The sequence below is a fragment of the Episyrphus balteatus genome, chromosome 2 (assembly GCF_945859705.1).
Source record: "Episyrphus balteatus chromosome 2, idEpiBalt1.1, whole genome shotgun sequence".
NCBI lineage: Eukaryota > Metazoa > Arthropoda > Insecta > Diptera > Syrphidae > Episyrphus > Episyrphus balteatus.
The window spans coordinates 85,277,898-85,295,881 of NC_079135.1; the positions used below are offsets into that span (position 1 = coordinate 85,277,898).

At 30.0% G+C, this 17,984-nt stretch overlaps 1 protein-coding gene across 16 annotated transcripts in view; it reads right to left on the bottom strand.

The window, feature by feature from the left end:
* LOC129909882 (disintegrin and metalloproteinase domain-containing protein 9) overlaps positions 1-17,984 on the bottom strand; it is a 480,905-nt gene that overhangs the window by 218,177 nt on the left and 244,744 nt on the right. The window lies entirely within an intron of this gene.

The following is a 17,984-nucleotide window of genomic DNA, read 5'->3' on the forward strand; positions in this document are numbered from 1 at the left end:
AATGCATAAAAAAAGAATTAATTGAATTTTATTTCATTTTTTTTATTTTCTTTTGATTTTTTCTGTTTTGTATTTTCTACATATTAATTTTATTTAATTTAATTTTTTCCTATTTTGTTTCTTTTCCTTTTTTGGAAATTCCACTGCATTTTCTGTTGTTCTGAAATGATGAGAATATTATTTTTATTGAAAAAGAACACATTTTTTTTATTTTCATCACATGGCCCAGCCAGGAATCGATCCCACGTACCTCTGCATACCAAGCCAGCACCTTACCAGTAGACCATAATCGAATATTAAAGATGAGTGGAAAAAAGGGAGCTTATTGAAACCTCACATAAAAATGCAATGTTTTTTTCTAAAGCGTTACAAATATTGCATATCTGCAGGATAAAAGCTTTGCATACTTATTGTTGAAAAACATTGCATACTTGAGAGATGAAAACATTGCATACTTACAAGAACCTCTTGGAACAGGTCTTATGAAAGCCTTCTGTCACTTGAAAATAGAAAGCTTCTTTAGAACGGTTCAAACAGGTCTTACAAAGGTCTTCTTTAACTCATATTTACAAGGCTTCTTTTGAACACTTCCAGATAGTCTTAAGGAGACCTCCTTTTTTTCCAAAATTAAGCCTTTGCTTAAGTAAGCCTTAAACTAAACGTATACAAACTATAGCTTGCCGAATCGAAGAAAATGGACCTTATGCAAGTAAAATTGTTACTTGGGTTCTCAGTGGCTGCCAATTTTTTTCTTTTTTTTTTTTTAATAAATTGATGATTTTTTTCAACTTTGAATTAAAGATGTTTTATAACGGCAAACCACTTTAAACTAACCATGTTCTACTTTGATTTTAAAATTTTCGTCTTCAACGCAAAATCATACCGAAAAATAGTTGAATAAACGTGGTTTTCGTTGATTTTAAGTTGTTTTTTCCCTCAGTGTAGGTATATTGGGGAATTAATATGATGTATTTCTCAATGTGATGCAGTGATATTTCAGAAAAGAAGAAGAAGAAGAAGAAGAAGAAGAAGAAGAAGAAGAAGAAGAAGAAGAAGAAGAAGAAGAAGAAGAAGAAGAAGAAGAAGAAGAAGAAGAGGAAGAAGAAGAAGAGGAAGAAGAAAAAGGAGAGGAAGAGGAAGAGGAAGAAGAAGAAGAGGAAGAAGAAGAAGGAGAAGGAGAGGAAGAGGAAGAAGAAGAAGAAGAAGAAGAAGAAGAAGAAGAAGAAGAAGAAGAAGAAGAAGAAGAAGAAGAAGAAGAAGAAGAAGAAGAAGAAGAAGAAGAAGAAGAAGAAGAAGAAGAAGAAGAAGAAGAAGAAGAAGAAGAAGAAGAAGAAGAAGAAGAAGAAGAAGAAGAAGAAGAAGAAGAAGAAGAAGAAGAAGAAGAAGAAGAAGAAGAAGAAGAAGAAGAAGAAGAAGAAGAAGAAGAAGAAGAAGAAGAAGAAGAAGAAGAAGAGAAGAAGAAGAAGAAGAAGAAGAAGAAGAAGAAGAAGAAGAAGAAGAAGAAGAAGAAGAAGAAGAAGAAGAGAAGAAGAAGAAGAAGAAGAAGAAGAAGAAGAAGAAGAAGAAGAAGAAAAAAGAAGAAGAAGAAGAAGAAGAAGAAGAAGAAGAAGAAGAAGAAGAAGAAGAAGGGGAATTAATGTGATGCAGTGATATTTCAGAAAAGAAGAAGAAGAAAAAGAAGAAGAAGAAAAAGAAGAAGAAGAAGAAGAAGAAGAAGAAGAAGAAGAAGAAGAATTCTCTAGATTACAGAAGCTATACCAATAGTGTTCGATATTTCGCTGATTTTTGACTAGCCTCTGAAAATGGTTTTTCCATAGAGATTTCTTATCATTTTTATGAAGAAAATTTCATTTAAATTTGAGTAAAAAATTCATTGGCAGTAGATCAGAAAATGCCACCAATATTTGTATAGTGAATTTGTTCAGGTGGCTAAGCGTGCGATTATAGAATTAAAGTCTTGAGTTCGATAAGAAAACCCGTTTGTTTTAATAAAGTTTCCTTCTTGGATGAAAACCATATCTTGTTGTTTTTTTTTTTTTCTATTTTCTGTGGTCAATTTTTCTCTGTGTATTATAAGTTTTTTTTTAGTTTTTATGATAACTGATGAAATCAGTACAGACCAAAAAATTCTAAAACTTTTTCAAATTTTCTGCATTTTTTGTAATTTTGTGTTCCACTCTTGAGTTCGAAAACTTAGGATGTTCATTGGCCAAAAATTATCAACAACTATGTAACTATTCCAAAATTCTGAGCTACTGAGTTTTGACGCACAGTCTTCCTCTACAAAATTGACAAGGTCATTGGGCTTCATAGTAATTTCATTTCGATTTCGATTTTACTTCAATTTTTTTAAGTAAGTAAATACCAAACTGTAAAATGCTGAAATGTTATAAAAAAAAATGTTCCTAACAAATGGCAAATTAACCCAACCATCCAAACCATCGCATTCATAATGATTTGTTTTCAAATTGTTGGTAGGTTAGGTATATAACACGAAGTATAGAAATAAAATAGCAGATACGTTGATGTTAAGTTGAGCAATGCACAAAATTAATTTTTTTTTCTTTCCTTCTACAGGGTGTCCCAAAAGTAATGGATCAAACGAAATATGCAGATAGGCCAACTTTAGGGCTCTCAGAATTTGGTAACTTGTTCATCCCAAATCCTTACGGTTTTCAATTTAATGCAGTTTTTGGGAATTATCGAAAAATCTCGACTTTGCAACAGTATTTTGCTTCCTCCGGTCATAATTGATTTTTGTTTTTTACAATTCTTTCACTAAAACATTGCCTAATAATAAGAAATAATTATTTAATCAAAAATATTTTTTATTTCATACGCCATTTTGCTGCAAATTATGTAACAGTTCCATGTTTTATAAAAACTCAATTTCTTAATTTTATTTGAGAGGAACATCCCGAAAAAAAATTGTATGGTGTGATACTGGTTTATTATTTTAAAAACTTGCCGTGTTATTGCACTTTTCAAAAATGTATAAAAATTTCCAAAGTTCAAATTAGAACGAAAGATATTACAATTTTAATGCAAAAAAACAGGGGTTTTCAGAGCAAAATAACAAATAAAAATCGAGGCTTTTATTCAAAAAGAAATAAACAAACAACAGTCGAGGAAATGTGTTTATTTTTCTTTGTTATTTTTCTCTGAAAAGGCCTGTTTTGTTGCATTAAAATTGTAATATCTTTTGTTCTAACTTCAAGTTTGGAAACTTTTATACATTTTTGAAAAGTGCAATAACCCGGCAAGTTTTTAAAATAATTAACCTGTGTCACACCATACAAATTTTTTGCAGTGTGTTGCTCTGAAAAAAAATTAAGTAATTGAGTTTTTATAAAACATGGAACTGTTAATTAATTTGCAGCAAAATGGCGTATGAAATAAAAAATATTTTGATTAAATAATTATTTATTCTTATTAGCCAATGTTTTAGTGAAAGAATTGTAAAAAACAAAAATCAATTATGACCGGAGGAAGCAAAATACTGTTGCAAAGTCGAGATTTTTCGATAATTCACAAAAACTGCATTAAATTGAAAACCGTAAGGATTTGGGATGAACAAGTTACTAAATTCTGAGAGCCCTAAAGTTGGCCTATCAGCATATTTCGTTTGATCCATTACTTTTGGGACACCCTGTATAACACAATGGACATTGACAAGGATATATAATGCTCAATTTGAAGAAAAATTTTTCCAGGTCTCCAGGCAACGTTCCAGGTGAATGAAAACAATTCACATCGTAGCAGACGTAAAATCGGCACGACCGACAAGGCACGGCAGCACACGGCCGGCCGACTTGCACAAACAGAGAAAAGCAAATATGATGAGTTAGAGATGACAAAGAAATTTCTATAAATCTTCATTGTCCGCTATACCCTTTTTATATACATATATAATAGGTACATACTATATTTATATATATTTTTAAATGTATATAACTTTTCCACTATACCCCCTTAAGTATATATCAAAAGCAATCTTTATCTTCATGAGTGCCAAAAAGAAAAGAACATTCGAGTTTTCGTACAAAGTGATGTTCCTCCATCTTTTTTTTTCAATCATACAACAACAACAACAAAATAAAGTAAAAGATACAAAATAAAAGATGCGGAAACACAGGACGACGACGAGGACGAGAACACTGATAAATGGAAAACGAAATGAACAAAAGCACAGAGATGGATGCCTCCTTGAGTGTTCTGTGTGTGTGTGCATGTTGTATCCACTTGGCCCAGATGAGATCAAATTTAAAGACGAAGAAAATATTTGTGCTTCCTTCAGCTGAGTGGCCAGGAGTTATTTTCCTGGAAACTACATCATCATGCAGGAATACCTAGCTGCTGCTGCTGCTGGTAGCTGGTTGAGTCAGTTACTCGAGCTTCTGGATCTGGTTGATGATGTTGGTTGGTATACCGTCTTTAATTCTTGGAAGAGAACAAGTGGCTTGGCTATGGTCAAAGTATTCAACCGTAAGCATCACAACAAGTTAAAGGTAGGTATACGTTATATAAAGGTATAAGTTATTATAAAGCTTCGCTGTACGGTTCAAATGCATCCTGATGATGGTTTTTTTGCTTTTTTGGTTTCGTTTTATTTGGAATTTTAATATATATACATCTTTAACGCAAATATACAAATATTAGAAGAGTAAATTGTTCTTAGTTTGTATTTAATGAAGGTAAATTAAACAAAAAAAAAAAAAAAATAGGTATATCTTGTTGTTTTGATGCACTTGTACCATGAGCTTGTTTCTATTTACCTTAACCAGAAATGTGAAATTTTGGATTGGTTGTATGCGTTCTACATTTAAATTTCTTCTAAATGAAATTTATTCTAAAATTTACCAGAGCATGAAATGTTGATGAAAAGTTACAGAGTCCTCTAATCTGCATTTGTTATGTGATATTTTTATAAACTAATTTAAAAAATTACCTCTCATTACATTCGTAAATCTTCTTAACGGTTAAATTTTCAAAACTTTTAGGCGCTTTTTAACATTTTTACAGTTGAAATGAATGAATTTGTTTCAAAGTGAAATAAATATTAGAAAATATGAAATACAAATTTGACTTAACAGATTTGAAACATTTTTTTTTTCACCCGGAAGCTCTGAAATAACTTTATTTTTATTTTTAGCAACGTTTTTAAAACAAAGAAATTGTCGAGATCTTTTTTTACTTGAAAAAAAAAAGTTTTTAACTTGTTAACAATTTTTACTTGATCTATAGGGCAAGTAATGGTTTGTGTCAAAAAAAAAAAAACGGGTTAACGGATTTTCTTCGCACTTGGTATTAGATCATTTTTATGAAAGTTACCCTCCCATTGAGTTTTATTATTTTCTCGAATGTCAAATAACAAAAAAAAATTTTAATGCACAAAAATTTGTCCCTTATTTCGGCTCTTCCCGTATATCAGCTTAATTTCCTTAAAATTTATATGAAGGTTGTTCTTTAAATGAACAAGTCAACTACTATAAAAGTGCGACCAAGTCGTGCATTTTTTTTTAATTGTAGGTATTATTATGTTATTTTTATTTTTTTTTTTTATTTATAAGTAACAAAATTTTAAAAATTTAAGGAAAGTCGTTATAAAACATTCTAGGTCACAAATATTGCAGCAAGCTGATTTTTTGGTATGTTGTTTCAATATGTAGGTGCTCGAATTTTCTAAATAACTATTCGGATCTAAAATTATTAAATTAACTAAATTTTTGCAGCACTCAGGACAAGTTTAGGGTTCGGAAGAAATCGCACTCGAGTTATCAAGCGGATATGAAATTACAATGATACAGAATACGAAAATAAAGGGTTCTTCTTCACAGGAAAAAAGAACAGCAAAAAAGAAGCGGATTCTGTATTAAATAAAGATGATTTCTGAATGTTTTTTTTTTTTTTTTGATAAGAAGAATTCCGTAAAATCTTCTTATTCAAAAGAATCCACTTAGTTTATAATGGAAATCTTCGTTATTTTATGTGAAGGCTTATTAAACTATCTCACAATTGAAAATCATTAGGTATGATAAACTGCAACTTAACTGAAGTTTCGTAAGAATTTAAAAATTGTTTATATTGCTTCAACCACCAAATATTAAGAAGATTTGCAAAGTCATTTTTTAAGATGATATAGTTTTTATTAAAATTAAAAGAAGTTGAGTTTAAATTTGACAGAGTTAATGCGGATTCCATTTGTTTTAAAAAGAAATCTTATTGTTTTAAGTAGATGGGATTTAAAGTGTGCATCATCTTATTTTAAGGTGCCTTTTTTTCTCCCTGTACTTATGATTTATGAAACAAAAATAAATACATTTTTTTGACACATCCGATTTCAATAAAAACATTTTTACAAAAACATCTCACTAACTGCAATAATAAAATTAAGAAACATTTGCAAAAAAATCATTATTGAATGTTAAAAAATAATCAAAAAAATAGTAGGTATTTCCTTTTTAATTGCATACCAATTTTTTTTTTTTTTTTTTAATTTGTGAAAGTTTTAATACATTGTGTCCCAAAAGTAATAGATCAAACGAAATATCATCGGCTTCATAACTCACAAATTCAAAATTTTACAGGAGAAACGAATGAGTAGAGAAACAACAGAGTAGTTGGGAGTTAAGTGCAGTGCAAAATTTTAATTTAAGTCTATTTAGAGTTTTCGTAATGACTTCAAATTTTTTGGGTAGCTCCGCTGACATATTTTATAAAAAATGGCATTCAAAAGTCATTTTCGAAAAAAGTGAAGTTACGAGGTTTGCTTATGAGATCGACGATATGCTGATTGGTTATCTTAAGGGCTCTCAGAATTAGGTAACTTCTTCATCCCAAATCCTTACGGTTTTCGATTTAATGCAATTCTTGTGAAATATCGAAAAATCTTTACTTGGAAACTTACTTACTGGTGTTTTGAGGTTTTTCGCAAGTTTCTTGATTTAACATTGTGTAGCTTGTAGTTACGTCTGCCGTTATGTGTGATATACCAAATGAAAGGTAATTGTATCAGGATGCTCATAAAATTTCTATCTGCTCTTGGTCAAAAGTTATAACCTGTTGAATTCTAAAATTTTATTTTACCGTTATCTAAAAATTGTGATCACGAAAATGATTGAAACTTCGCACACATTTAGCCGTGGTCATGGTCTATCATTACTCCGTATACTTTATTCCTGTATCTATTAAAGAAAAAAAGATCAAAATAAGAAACGATGAAAATCGGTTAAAAACGGTCAAAAAACGTGTTTTTTTAAAACTTGTTTCTTCCGTTATTCAGTCAAAACTCACTAAACGATTCCAATTTTTTGCACATGTATGCATAAAGACCTACATTTCCTATAAGTTTAAGATTTTTTGAAAGCTCCAAAAAAAGCTAAAAATCAAAAACTACCCAAATACAGATATATTTCGAAACGTAGAGTGTTGGAAAAAAATCCGTATCAAACGCCTAATTTTGTTTTTCCTCATCTTTCACCTGGCACCTTTAGAATTGTCAAAAAAAAATTTTCCCTACCCAAAATCATCATTTTGTCATAGCCCCAACAGGTGTACAGCGTTTAAACAAAACGTTATCGCTTAGTTTCAAAAGCCCAAATTTCATCTATTAAATGACGGAATTTTTAAAAATACTTCATTTATATGAAGCTTTAGGTTATTATCTTTCAAATAGGCTATAGAAGATTTTTGTATCTCTAATAGTTTATTTTTAATTTTGAATTGAAATTTTTGCCGCGAGAGTGGAACGGGAGAAAATTTCATCACTTTTTTGTGGTGGCTGCCATGGTTCATCGATTTATAAGACGTTATCACGTCAAAAAAAAACTCATTTATTAATGACACAGATGTTTCCGCTGAATATAATCCAAATATAGAAATGAAAATTTTTTGAAAAGTATGAATATCATGTCGCAATTCAAATTTTGAATATTTAATGACACCTTCTCCAACCTTATACCCTACTTATCTAATCAATAAAACGTTGTTTGTATATGATTTCATTAAAAAATATTATTTCAAAATTTCCCTCTATCTAATATATATTTTGCACCATCCAGAGTGATAAACAAAAAAACCGCTTTTAAATCAGATCCTTTTTCACATCATAATCTTTTATTTCCATCACTTTTTTTTTCTGTTTTTATTTTTCACCTCTATTTCAAAAATATATCTAACGTGTAGAAAAAAATAAAAAAAAAAAAACTTCTCGGGCAATATGACATCGAAATTCAATACCGGATTTCCAATATTATTGAATGTGAATGGGAAATATTAAATATTCATGTGCTATGTATTGAAATTGCTTTCACCGGCTCATTGTGTATGTCGCTATACCGAATCGTTCTCGCTGTGTCGTCGTTGTCGTAGTCTTCTTCTCTTCAAAAATCTAAATTCAACGATGAATAAATGCTCCTATAGATTTACATATATATACTCGTTGTAGATATAGAAAAAGAACTTAAATTTAATCTATATAAGAAGGAAAGTTTTTTCTTTTTTTTGAAAACTGCATTTTGCATATTGAACAAAACTGCAAATCTGTGCAAAAATGTTAAATGTATTCGTGGCATGATCTCGTTCTCATCTTTATACCCTCAACTTTCAACTTCGATATAGAATCAAATTGTCATCATCATAATCATCATAATATTTTTTTTTTTTTTATTAAGTTGAGGTTTTTTGCATTTGCATATCTACGTGCATATATTTCCGTTTTTGTTCCATTTATGATGTGATTTTTTAGAAAAGAGTGAGAGGAGCATACTGATTTATCGGTGTGTATTCGTTCATACAAAATTTATTAACTAGAAGGACTTCTAGCAGTGTCCTGATTGAGGTGCCGACATAAGGGCTTGCCCGAAATGAAGAATGTCGTCTTGAAAGGATCTCAAAGGATCTTAGTTTATTCCTTTTTTTCCATCCTGACAAGAAATTTGTATACACTTTTAATAGCTCTTCTAAGTTTAATGGCTGTTTAAAAACCTTCGAAATGACTTCTAATTAGTTTGCTTTGTGAATGAACTAAAAGAAATCGACATATCAAGATATCAGTGATGGTCCATATCTAATACAAAACTATAGAGTCAAATCCATAGAATTTCAATTAGTAAAAGCAATCCCTTAGAATTGAGGAAAAACAATCAGACAAGCATGATAGCCATTGCGCTCTTGCTATTCTAGATAAAACCATTTACCTACTAGTATTTCTCAACAAAAATCAATTATTCACATCCTTTCCGCAAGTATTGAAGTTAAAATGCTCGAAACAACACACCACCAACAATACCGCACAAAACACCACCACCATAACCATATCACCAACACCATAGCAACAATACCGCACCGCACCATCCGGAGAGCCAAACATGATAGCATTTCTAGTTTCTAGATGCAATTTTAATTGAACTTCCCAATCATTTCGGCACAATGCAATTAAACCCTAGGGATGAGGTTGAGAATGAAGATGAGAGAGAGAGAGAGAGAGAGGATGAGGATATAAGGACAAGAGAGATCAAACATTGAACTAGACCACGAAACCAATTCTCTTACTTCATCTTGATGCTGAAGAACAGTGGGTTATTCATTTCGCGTATATAAAAACGAGGTCGATCAAAAGAAGGAAGAAAGAAGAAAAGTTCCGGAAAAAAGGATTAACAGAAAATACAAATAAAAAAAAAAAAAAAAAAACATCTGTGTGCCTTAGTTCACTTTATTATTTTTAAACAACCCGCTGCACTTGACAATCGAAATACTATTACTCCTGGCACGTTACCAATTTTAAAAGCAAACAAAAAAGGTCGCAACTCTTTGCTGTGGGTTGCTTACGAAATTTTTGGGAAAATCCTTTTGTAGAATTTAATTCACTTGGCGTGGATTTGCCATGTGAAGCGGATAAAAAGATTCTTCATTGTTTATGTCCTAGAGAGAGTATAGTAGATTTAGTGCAGACTTTTAAGGATATTTATTTTTCATTGCCTTATGGCTAGGACAAGAGTAGAGTATAGGTATTATATGTGTATTTGTATTGGTTTCGTTTAGAAAAGTTTTTAGATTTAAATCAAAAATAATTTAATTTTCTTTACGGATGGATTTATGGATCGATGAGGTATGAATACGATAGATGACAATAGAAATAAGAAACCACAAAATAGTTTTTTTTTTATAATTTCAGTGGCTTATTTATTTATCAAAATATAAATCCTAATTAAACAGTTTAGAGATGATGTGAACGTGATTATCGTCAAACAGCAAATACACTTCGCGTCACTTGAATAGAAACAACATTTTTTCTTTAGAAAATAGCGATTGGCGCTTTGGTGAGGTAACTAAGTAGATTTTTGGTTTTGCATTTTCAAAGAGGAACTTTTAACAAACAATGTTGTAAAAACAAAAAACCCAAAACAGAAACCGTATGGCTTCTAGTTGCGTTTTTTCGCATTACCTCACAAAAAACAGTGTTTTTTTTTGCGTCACTTGAATAGAAACAAGCTCTTAAATTAGATAAAAATGATGAAAAATCATGGAAAACACTAATTATAGTAAAACAATATTAAGCTTTGACATTATTTGCACATTATAACCAATTATGGGCTACGAGCTACCAATAGGCACCACAGAAAATACATAAATAGAATTTAACATTAAAAATGCACTTCTACTGTACACAATCGTGGAACTTATTGGAGAAAGTGATAAAAGTGTTTGGTAACTTATCGTGGAACTTATTGGAGAAAGTGATAAAAGTGTTTGGTAACTTCTTACAAATTAAGAAAATCACATTTTCTACAATTTAAGGATTGAATAAGTGAAATAAACTTTCGTTTTTATCCGGAATGCATCTGTTTTGTTTTTATTGCGTTGTTTTTTCTTGAACTATCCTTGTGCAATCTCTAAGACGGTTGTTCTTCCACGTTCCTAAACTTGCCAAGAGCTTCTACCATTATTTCTTTGTAAAAGTTAGCATCTGTTTTTGAAGCGTGAAGCTTCAATTTTGCTATTGCACATCATAAAAACAAAGCGTATTACTATAACACATTTTAGTGCCCTTTATTGGCGATGCGATAAAGGTTATTCTTTTATAAACCAATGAAATAGGGCTAATATTAACGTGGTCCATCTGAGTTGGTATGTTTTTCTTTAAAAAACCACTCTTTACCTCACTACTTTTCAGTTCGAATGCAACTATAAAATAGTTAACTTTTTTGTAATCTTAGAAGAACTTAAAATGTTGTTATTTTGCATTTTGAGGCTTTTTTAATGTTGTGCACCTTTTATAACTTCCAGGATGGAACAAACCAACACGTTTCCATCGCACTAACACCACGTTTTTGACCGATTTTAGCGGCAAAGTGAAGAAAATTGCAGCTAGTTTTTAAGTTATTTTTTTCTCTGCTCGTGACTTGGGTCTCACCTGTCTTATTTTTTGATTTGATCACTAGTTTACGATATTTTAAAAATTATCTCATCCAAATTTGGCAAATTTTCCAATATCTTTCTCGATTTTGCATAGTGCAGGTGCATTTCCAATGTTAGCTGCTATTTATGCATTTTCTGTGGTGCCTATTGGTAGCTCGTAGCTCATAATTGGTTATAATGTGCAAATAATGTCAAAGCTTAATATTGCTTTACTATAATTAGTGTTTTCCATGATTTTTCATCATTTTTATCTAATTTAAGAGCTTGTTTCTATTCAAGTGACGCAAAAAAAAACACTGTTTTTTGTGAGGTAATGCGAAAAAACGCAACTAGAAGCCATACGGTTTCTGTTTTGGGTTTTTTGTTTTTACAACATTGTTTGTTAAAAGTTCCTCTTTGAAAATGCAAAACCAAAAATCTACTAAGTTACCTCACCAAAGCGCCAATCGCTATTTTCTAAAGAAAAAATGTTGTTTCTATTCAAGTGACGCGAAGTGTAAAAGAGCGAAATATCATTGAAAAAGTAAGAATTAGCCGTAGTTTTGTAAGTGTGCAAAAGTTTTAGTTAATTAGGAAGCAAAAGAACAAAAATCTTCATTGGATATTACAAAATAAAAGAACATTAGATCATTTAACAATAAATGAAAATGAAATACAAAGATCAAAATTCAGAGTGGTCTCAATGCAAGGATCTACAAAAAAAAAAGCTGAAAATAATTTTATTCAACCAACGTGAATTGTATATTTACGAAACAGGCATTTCTTGGAAATTGTAATAAACGAAACCTGAGAGTGACACCACTGACTATGGATTAAGAAATGACCATATAAGCATTTCAAAGTAGGTATACTTACATATTTGAAATATCGTTTATGACAACCTCATTCTTGGATTTGAAACTAAAACTTATAGGCTATTGATTATGTCAAAAAAAAACAGGGTAATAAGGAACTAAGACGTTCACTGGTTTTTATTGCAGGAATCGTTCAATGGGTTATAAAAGAAGATAAAACCGAGGAGTGCTATTAAATGAGAGGGTGGAAACTGAAGATAGGGGTGCAAAAGCCCCCTTTTTGGTTTTTTCAATATACCTCGTAAACCAAGCAAAATTTTGATATATTGCACATATAACTTTTTGTAGAGAATTAAATTTCCTATTGGAATGTTTTTTAAAAATTAAAAAAAAAAAAAATTTCCATACCAAAATAGTCGAAACAATCATAAAAAAATATCAAAAAAATCGATTTTTTGAGTTTTTTTGCTTTTTTACTTGTACATTTTTTTCGGGTTGAGATAGACATAAACGTTGCTCCAAAGAAAAAAAGAAAATTTAAATTCCTTCAAAATGCTGTACTCACTAAATTTTTTCATTGAAAATTAACCGAAGTATGGCCATTTTAATCTAGCTTTTTTTTTACTCAAGTAAAACAGAAACATTTGAGGGGAAAGTACGATAATTTAAGCACCAAGAACTGATAATGAGATTTTGTAGAGGGGTTAAATACAATCATTGTTTACTATGGGAGGGGGGGGTCAATGTCCCCCGTTTTGGCGGGAGGGGCAATTTTCTAAAAAAAAAATACTTAAAATAAAAAAAAAAAATATTAAAAAACAACGGCAACACTTACAGTTTTGATTGATACTTTTTTCAAAAGCTAGAATTATAAACTTAATATTAATTTTAAAACGAAGGTATTTTAATCAATTGTTTTTGAAATGCCCGATTTCAAAGTCAAAACTTGTGAAAAAAAAGTTTAAAAAGCACATTGAGTACAATTTTCACAAAGAGTGTGGACTTTAATACGAAATTGATCAATAAAGTAAACTGCCTTAATTGATTTCTTATCAAATCATGAAAATCATAATGTTCCTATGCCTTCTACTTTTTGAGAAAATTGAAAAATAGACAAAATACTTTCTTTATCGGAATCACTCGCTTGTTTCAAAAACAATTGATTAAAATAACTTCATTTTAAAATTAAGGGGTTATATCTAGTTGTAAGTGCAAAAAAACCTTCTTTTTTGTGGATTTTTTGTGAAGAGGCATTTAATTATATAAACATAAAGAATACATATCCATATAGCAAATTTAATGTATTAAAATAATTCGCTGTATATTTAGAAAAATATTGGGTTCCGTTATTTTTGTAGTAGATCTCCTAGACGACCTCCAAAAAAAAGGTAACTGGCGGTGAGCAAGATATCTCTGATCCAAATTACTTAAAATTAAAAAAACCAAAAGATTAATTTTCAGGATAGACGAATGCAGGTAATGAACGAAGGAAGAGTCAAAATTTTGATGTTTGACAAAATGGCGGCTTCCCAAAAAAAAAATCGTTGTTTTTCACGAAAACTTATACTTTAAAGTAGCTTAAAAAATCGAATTATTGTCAAAAACCTTTTTCCTTCGTTCATTACCTGACAAAAGTATCTAAAAAAATTGTGTAAAAATTTCAAGCCGATTACTCCAGCCGGAGAAATTTTGCTCACCGCCAGACAATTTTTTTTTTAAGGTCGTCTAGGAGATCTACTACAAAAATAACGGAACCCAATATTTTTTTAAATATACAGCGAATTATTTTAATACATTAAATTTGCTATATGGATATGTATTCTTTATGTTTATATTATTAAATGAATCTTCACAAAAAATCCACAAAAAAGAAGGTTTTTTTTGCACTTACAACTAGATATAACCCCTTAATATTAAGTTTATATTACTATTTTGGTATGGACATTTTTTTTTTTTTTTCAATTTTTAAAAAACATTATTCCAATAGGAAATTTAATTCTCTACAAAAAGTTATATTTTTTAATTTAATTTAATTTTTAATTTTGGTGGAATATATCAAAATTTTGCAGAGTGTTGTTTTGTTATTTCTTACTAAATTTAGGGTGCTGAATCCGAAAACAACATTAGTTTTTTTCTAGCAGCTCTAGTTCTTCATACATGAAAAGGCATAGAAATTCATACACATTTTTTTTTGTAAAATTTTTTTTTATGTAAAAAAATTTTTTATATTTTTATTTTACTTACTGAACCAAAATACAATACATTCAAAATAAATTTTTCCAGCAAAACTTTAAAAACGCTTGTAATAGGTAATAAAATCTAAAAAAAAAAAAGTATGAAATCACTCCAAAATATCAAAAATTAAATATTTAAAAGACAAGAGCTCCCTAAGTGAGCCCAAATGTAATAGGTTCAACAAAAAATTTTCTGGAAAATCTTAACAAACATTTAAAATAAGCATAACTTTAAAATTAGTACGAAATTACCCACAAAATGTGGAAAACTCAAATATTTCAAAAAATAAAGCTCCTAGAAATAAATGAATGTGATTTTTAGGTTTACTGACCCTTAATACAATAAGTTTAATATAAATTTTTCTGGAAAATTCGAATAAACACTCAAAATTAGAAAAACTGAAAAATTAGTATGAATATTCCCCAAATATGAAAAATTAAATATTTCAAAAACTAGAGCTGCTAGAAAGAAGTATTTTAAAAAAGATATAAATCCTTCTGGAAAATTTTAAAAAGTTGAAAATTGTTTGCCAGTGTAAATGAGGAGACATAATTTGTGCGCTTAGAAGACCAGATGAGTAGAAACTTGGTTTTGTTATGTCAATTACCGTTTTCGGCGTTTGATCATGAAATTTTTCGGGGTTTGATCATAACAAATGAAAAATAGTTTTTTTTCGACACTCAACCTTTTTTCTGATACCGTTTTTTCAGATGTGGTATACTTTTTTCTAATTCTTTCTATATCCGATGGCTATCCAACCTCGTTCTGTGTTAAAAACAAGACCTCAAAAGAATTTCAAAATTGTTCAATGGTTCCAATTTGTTTTTCACCTTTTTTTTTACAATATCTCACTGGCGATTTCATTGTGCTAAGTTCTGTTACTTTCAATTTTGCAAATTTCTTAAACCGCATTAATTCCCCAAAATATGTCTTTCTCTCATTGTGTACAAACAAATGTTTTTCAATCCTTTTTTAATCTCTTATGCCTGTGGTAAAAAATTAGCGCATTTTTATGAACTAAGCTGTTTCTTGAAGTGCCTCACATCCCCTAGCTATCACGTCTTTGTGAAAGTTAGGTAGCGGTAATAGCGCTTATTAACAAAATTTATATAATTTATATTTAGAAAAATAAATAAATAAATTAAAATTAAATTTGTTGCGATTACTAATAATTTGCAAGGATGGAACGGAACTACAATTTTTAGTTTTTTTGTTAATATTTCGTAAGAGGCAGTACCTATAAAACAAGTGAATTTTTCAGGTGGTGGAGGTTGGGATTCGAACCAAATCTTCTCACATCATAGTCTATTACAAAGTTCACAAAATACTACTTACAAAATCTTACAATGCCTTTTAATCTTTTAACAACTTTCTTGGTTTCGAACCTATTTTGTTGAAATTAATATCTTCCTAATTGAAAACATAACAGAGACATTTTTTTCAGTCACTTAAGTAACGAAAAACACTAACGAATTGTTCGTTAAAAAATAATATACCGCAAGGCATTCAAACCCATTTTATCGGCATATCGTGGGTAAAACCACCAACCTGCAAAATTGTAGTTTTGAGAAAAACGGCTTCGCTCAAGGAAACTCGTGCAACGGACAGTCGACACAGTGAATAAAAGGACCGATAACAGCTAAAAAACGCACCATTATCCAATATCTCACTCTGGTATATAAAAAACGGCATTAAGCTACATAAGTTTAACCCCATTTTTCGAAACGTAAAAAATATCTTTACCGCCCTATGCATTCTACAGTTTTTACTTAATTCTGAGTAGGTACCTACTCGCTACTCCTTGCCTCAAAATTCATCAGATGAATTTTCCCCTAATGCATTCAAATATTAACTCAAATCTAGCAAGAAGTTTTGGTCCTCCTTTCCGAACTTGATTTTTAATTTTTTTCTTCTAGCAATAGCAACTCTTCCTCTGTGGACCAGTTTTTCAGCATTAAGTAAGTGCTTTTATTTACAAAAACATTTTTTCTTAAATCCAGAGTTAACTCACCAAAGTTGGCAGTGTTAATTTTAACCACGCACTGTAAAACTGATACCTGCGTTTTTTACCCATTTTAAATCACCCTCAACTCTATAAAATTATTTCAGCTTCTTAGATTCGTTTTTATAACTACTAACTCACTACGCTAGGTACCTTATACTTAAAAATTTCTGTTAACAAAAATTTCATCAAAATCGGTTAAAATTAAGCGAGAAAGTCAGAAATAGTAAAAAATCGGGTTCTTTGACCAATAAATGTCTCAAATTTGTTCTTATTCGAAAATTAATGCATTTTCGAATCAAGATCAAGAACTAATGATTAAATGGAAAGTTGCATTAATTTAATTATAAATTAAATTCGAATTCTTCTAAAGCCATCATTCGTATCATTCTGGCACAATAAGCTTAAAGAGAACAGCAAAAGTACGTGAACTTAATGACGGAAATCCCTTTTAAGCATTTGGCTACAAGGCTTTTTGGTTACATGTTATTTGTTTCAATAATAGTGTCTGACTTTATAGAAAACCGCAATTTGCTTTAAATAAATGCAATAATAATGTTACGAAAATTAAAAACAATTTTAATTTCATTAATCAATTCAGTTAACATATATATATACGAAATTATATGAAGTTAATCCTTACACAAAGTCACTATATACAAAGTCACATTGCAAAAGACTTAGTACATAGTTGCATACAGTATTTTTCATTTAAATTATTTTTAATTCATCTCTATAATCCACTGCAACATTGTAATCCCAAAAAAATAAGGTTTTAACAAGCTTGAATAAATATTCACTTTAATATAATAATAACTTCCCAGGAAAACTCTTTCTCCATGTGACATGTGAAAACAACAAAAAAAATTAATTGAGTTGCAATTAAAAGTCCAAACGCGTTCCAACGTTTCACAAACAAAATTGTATACATATAAATTAAATATCCTCTTCACGTCATTTATCAATGTTTTGAGAGTTTATATCCGTTCCTGCGATGTGTCCATTCCATCATCATCATCATCCAATCCAAGCCACTCAACCATGTACTTATATGATTAATGCTCAAAAATAATTTATATTCAATGACACACAGCTCGACAGAAAAAAAAGTTCGATATCTAAAAGGCTTAAAACTGTTCGTTTCGCAGATGCCTCCAAATTATATTGATATGCTCCTATGCTATAGAAGGCCAAACTTTCCATGTCGCAGAAAAACAAAAAAAAAAAAAAAAAAAAAACATCCCTAAAAGTGTGAGAAAAATCTAAAGAAGATTATATAGGCCAATAGCAATATAGTATACTTCTTCTTCGAGACAAAAAAGAAAAAAAAAAAAAAAACATGGAGCAGAAAAACTATTTCGAAAAAGCTTGACAATTCCAATCACTTAAAACGTTCTGGCGCAGAAATTATTTTCATTGGCATTGTCATAGCGTTTGATTCTTCTTTTGGTACTTGGACTTTTGGTTCACCCTCCTCGGTTATCAGACCACCAAAATCAACCCAAAATAAAAAAAAAAAAAAAAAAAAAATAGCT